The 5,618-nt window shown below is 39.5% G+C and overlaps 1 pseudogene; it reads right to left on the reverse strand.

Moving 5' to 3' along the window:
* Positions 1–631: 631 nt before the first annotated feature.
* LOC102268979 (ribosomal protein eL22-like) lies at positions 632–1,778 on the reverse strand (annotated as a pseudogene).
* Between the last annotated feature and the right edge of the window lie 3,840 nt (positions 1,779–5,618).

Raw genomic sequence — 5,618 nt, forward strand, 5'->3', positions numbered from 1 at the left:
AATTAAAAGATAAAATAACCTGTTGGCAGTTTGGTTTTAAATCTGTGGCACTGGCACAGTACCCTCATTTTTATATTATATAAATCTTAGCATTCACAATGGTCTGTACAGTGAGGAGATCTGGCAGGCTTAAAAAAGTGGATGATAACAACTGTGGATGGATATGGATTTGGTGGAAAATATAGTGATAAGACTCACTGAACGTGTGAATTAACAAAAGTTGCATATTATACTAGAAAATGATAACATATCACTGTGCAAATCCTTCAGTGATTTGAAGTTGCAGAGTTGAGCCCACATTTCCCATAGAACTTTGGAACGTCTATCAACAGATACTGTAACATGCCAAGAACAACCGACAGTAGAGAGGCTCTCACAGGGCAATATAAAGCTCAGTTACAAATACACGTTCTATGATTTGGAAATGGATATCTCTTTCGATGAAGGAAGAAATTTTATGGAAAAAGAAGAAGTGCAATGCTGAATGAGGAAACAAATCAACAAGCCCCCAACATGCATAAAATAAAATACTAAAAACAAATGACCTGGAAGTCATGTGCTATGCACACCATGACTACGCACACATTTTATTTTTTTATTATTATTTTTTCAAATCTATAGATTTTATTATATAGTTACACCCAATTGTGTTTTTGCTATATACTTTTAACTTGAGGCATCTGTAAAACCAGTACACTAGATAAATCCTGAAATTCCACCAGCTATAAGCTATTTAAATATTGCTTATACAAAGTATTTGGGGTGGGGGGGAGGTGGACAAAGGCTTATTTACAAAATGGAAGTCAGATGCAGCAAACTTATGATTACCAGAGGATACAGGGGAGAAGGATACATTGGGAGATTGACACTGGCATGTACACACTACTATACATAAAACAGGTAAGAGTAGGAAATGGCAACCCACTCCAGTGTTCTTGCCTGGAGAATCCCATGGACAGAGGAGACTGGTGGGCTACAGTCCGTGGGTTTGCAGATCGTTAGACACAACTGAAGCAACTTAGCATATAACTAAAAAACTGTATAGCACAGGGAACTCTACTCAATACTCTGTAATGGTCTATATGACAAAAGAAACAGTGGATATCTATGTATAACTCATTCACTTTGCTATATACCTGAAACTAACACAACATTGTAAATCAACTACACTCCAATAAAAATATAAAAAAGTCTTAAAGGAAAGCCAGCACTATATAAACAGCATACACTTAAATAAAGATCAATGTTTAACATACAAAGTAATGTTTTTTATTCACTGATAAGCTAAAGGTCCATTTCAAGATGTTTCTTTTGTATGCTTAATAAGTTTTATTAGCAAGCAAAGCCCTGTGAAGGATGGCATCATCTAGTCCTCAGACTCAGATTCATCTTCATCTTGACTAATCTGGAAGTAACGAAGCTCGTAAGTCTCCTTGTCAGATGCAACCACACGAAGCCAATCACGAAGATTGTTTTTTTTTTAAGGTATTTCTTGGTAAGGTACTTCAAATACCTTTTAGAGAACTGTTTCTCAGAAACGACTATGATTTTATTCTTGAAGCGTTCAATGTGAACGACATTCCCAAGATTTCCAGTTTTTCCATTCACTTTAACCTTCTCCCGCAGAAACTGTTCAAAATTTCCCGAATCAAAAATTCCATCTTCTACTGGATGAGTAAGATCCAAATTAAACTTCCAGGTTGACTTCTTAGGCTTCTTGTCTTTCTTCGGCGCCATCTTGAAGGCTTGCCCCGCGATGAGAGAGTACGCACACATTTTAAATGTATTCAAATATTTTGTATTCCACGACAGTTTTTGTAATTTTGTTATTTCATGTTTCATGCTTTATTCAGTTCAGTTCAGTTCAGTTCAGTCGCTCAGTCGTGTCCAACTCTTTGCAACCCCATGGACTGAAGCATGCCAGGCTTCCCTGTCCATCACCAATTCCCAGAGCTTACTCAGACTCATGCCCATCGACTCAGACTCATGTTTTATTATGTCCTTTTTAATGTCTTTTATTTTTCTCTCATTTTATTTTTTTATGGCAAAACTGCCTTATAGTCAATTAGTTATGCAGTGAAAATGTTTGTGGTGAAAACCCTTGTGGCAAACATACTTACTAGCAAAATACCAGACATGATATTTCTTCCTACTTCACCGAGGTGTCACAAGCATTGAATTAAATAAAGCACTCAGTCTGAAACGCAGCGAGCACTCAATAAATGTCAGACATTATTCCCTTGTTTTTTGTCTTAATATTATTTTTTTTGGAAGCTGAGTTCTTCCTTGGGGTGAAATTATTTCTTGTTAACTTTCTTAGTGTGGTGGCATTTAGTCGCTCAGTTGTGTCTGACTCTTTGTGACCCTATGACTATAACCTACCAGGCTCCTCTGTCCATGAGATTTCCCAGGCAAGAATATTGGAGTGGGTTGCCATTTCCTTCTCCAGGGGATCTTCCCAACCCAGGGATCGAACCCATGTCTCCTGCTTTGGCATGTGGGTTCTTTACTCCTGAGCCACCAGGGAAGTCCTAACTCTGAAATAGTCATTTCTTGTACTTAGCCCCTTGCTGTCCCTTGGCATCAAAATGGGTTTCCAGGAAATTAACCTAAAATCTCACCAGGCAGATGGGAAGCCTGTCGACGTCCTTCTAGGCCCTTGAGCAGCCAGAACATTCTATACAATTTCTCAGTAATTCCTTATACTACCACATTCTTCTGTTCATCTTGAGTCTTTTCCTGATTTCAGCTCCTTTTACTGGGCTCATGACCATTTACTCATTCATTCTTCAATGAGGCTTTTATCTTTAACTCCATGATAATAGCTGAAAACTTTTCATCCCTCTTCTTATTCACACAGAAGAATCTTAATTGGTTTGTCCCTCCCTTCTCTCTGTCATTCATACTCATTTCAAAATTTTTTAGGCTATAATAAAAAAAATCCAATGTTCAAGAAGTATCGATATTAAAATATTTAAAACTTACAAAAAGCATTATATTACAAAAACAACATTTTATAAACTTTTAAAATAACTTCTGACAACCAGGGCATGTTTTATTGTTCAAAACAAAAATCAAAAGAAAAGAAAAAAGAAAATAGTCTGCTAGTTGAAGTCTGCAACTCTACTTTAGAGCTTTATTCTGTCAGAAGAAACCCCCGTTAGAATGCGATTCCTCCAGGAAGATGCATTCTGAGAGGGATAGCACCTTTAGACCAGGAATTTACAAACTGTGATCGACAGCAGACTAATTATATGGGATGCTAACAGATTTTTAAAATACATTTATTTATTTGGCTGTGCTGGACCTTAGCTGCAGCGCTTGGGATCTTTAGTTGTGACATGCAAACCCTTAGCTGTGGTATATGGGATCTAGTTCCCTGCTGCTGCTGCTGCTGCTGCTGCTGCTAAGTCGCGTCAGTCGTGTCTGACTCTGTGTGACCCCATAGACGGCAGCCCACCAGGCTTCCCCATTCCCGGGATTCTCCAAGCAAGAACACTGGAGTGGGTTACCATTTCCTTCTCCAATGCATGAAAGTGAAAAGTGAAAGTGAAGTCGCTCAGTTGTGTCCGACTCTAGCGACCCCATGGACTGCAGCCTACCAGGCTCCTCCGTCCATGGGATTTTCCAGGCAAAAGTACTGGAGTGGGGTGCCATTGCCTTCTCCCGACCAGGGATCAAATCCAAGCCCCCCCTGTATTAGGAACATGGAGTCTTAGCCACTGGACCACCAGGGAAGTTCCAACAGATATTTTTATACCAGTTACAAAAATGTTCTGTGATCCAATACGGTTAGGAAATGCTGGGTGAGTAGCTCACTGTAGATGGCAAGAGAGTGAATGTTCTGGACCCTTCTTGCCTCTCAGATCTCACCTGGTACCACTTGTCTTCTCTCTGGTCTAGGCACTTGCCTTCATCTTTCAGACCCAAACATACAAAAGTTCACCCTAGCCTCAGCACCTGTGCATTTGCTAGTCCCTCTGCCAGAGATGCTCTTCCCAGATTCTCACATAGCTGGCGTCTTCTGATTATTCATTCAAGTCTTGGTTCAGATGTCACAAATGACCACACCCTTTAACACTTTGTAATAATCTTTAACACTTTTTTTTAACTTGTGTATCTGTTCCACTGATTAAAATGAAAAACCATCTATCCTATTCATGGCCATGGCTCTGGTGGCTAGAAAAACATGTGGGACACTGTAGAAACTCAATAAATATGGAATGAGTGAATGAATCAACATTAAACAGGTTTCTTCCACACAAGACTTCTCAGGGCCTGCATGAATCTGTACTGGAACTCTCAAAGCAGGAAATGTAGTATTCAGGCTTTTCCAAACCTAAGTGCTCCCTGGAGCACTGATTGGAAACTTTTTTATTGCTTATACTTTTGTAGATACTGCTTCAGGTTGTATAAATGAGTTTATACTTAATGAATTTTTGGTTGTCTGAAGGCTGGTTTAGAGGATTAAGAGAGTCAAGATGACCCATGAAGCTATAGGTAGGAAAAAGATGTATAGAAAATGGGAATGGGGATGGAAAAGATCTCAGAAGTGGTAGATGCAAACCTTTTCCCAAAGTTGAGTCCCAGTGTTTAGATCATTAGATCTCTCTTAGGATATGTCTTTAAATTAAGAACTTGCTCAGCCCAGTTGTACTCAGGGTTGGCTGTTACTTGCTTCTACTGAAGCTTTACTTATAAACAGAAAGATTACCATCCTAAGTAAAAAGAAAGTTAAACACATACACGCAAACACACATCTTCAATAAATGCTCCAAATTACATCCTAACAGGTAAATTAGAATGTAACTAGCAAGGCTGTTGTTTTGAAACTAGCAAGCGTCCTTGTCCCTCCACCATTAGGACATTCCTTATCTAAATGTCTCAGTCATTGCCTTCTGTTGCATCTGTGAAGGGCCTAAGTCAAGGCAGATGGGAAAGTACCAAGGAGATGGTTTTGTCCACTTTCTATCTTCTGGAGAAAAAAAAATATTGAAATATCCTTGAAAATGTCTTTCTGAACTTCTTAACTGCTTTCATCTGGGCAACAGACGGATGAACTGAGAGATGGGGAGGGCACAGTGGTAGGAAGGAGGAGAGGAAGCTGTTATCCCGGAGATTAAAATGACACCTCATCTTCATCTTGGGACGAACTGTAAACAGGTTCAATAATTTGCTTGAAAAGTGGTTTTGTTAACTGCTTCTAAATTGGCTTAATAGTTCAGAGAAGAGAAAATGGTCTTTATGGAAATCAGGTCCCAATTAAACTGTGTGCTGGCAGCAGAGTATCATTACTGAGCTTAAAATGCAAGTACCATGAAATGTTTTCTCTGGAAGGAGTTTTAAGAAACCGTTAACAGTGACAACTTTGGAGAGAGATTGCTCTTTGAACTTAGGGCCTGGAACTTAGGGTGGGTAAGAGAAGTGTACAGGAGATTTTGACTTTTTTGTCTAATTTTTCTGTTCAGCGTGGGTATTTACTATATGTATGCTGCTGCTGCTGCTGCTGCTAAGTCGATTCAGTCGTGTTCGACTCTGTGCGACCCCATAGACTGCAGCCACCAGGCTCCCCCATCCCTGGGAATCTCCAGATAAGAACACTGGAGTGGGTTGCCATT

Source organism: Bos mutus, chromosome 5, assembly GCF_027580195.1.
Source record: "Bos mutus isolate GX-2022 chromosome 5, NWIPB_WYAK_1.1, whole genome shotgun sequence".
NCBI lineage: Eukaryota > Metazoa > Chordata > Mammalia > Artiodactyla > Bovidae > Bos > Bos mutus.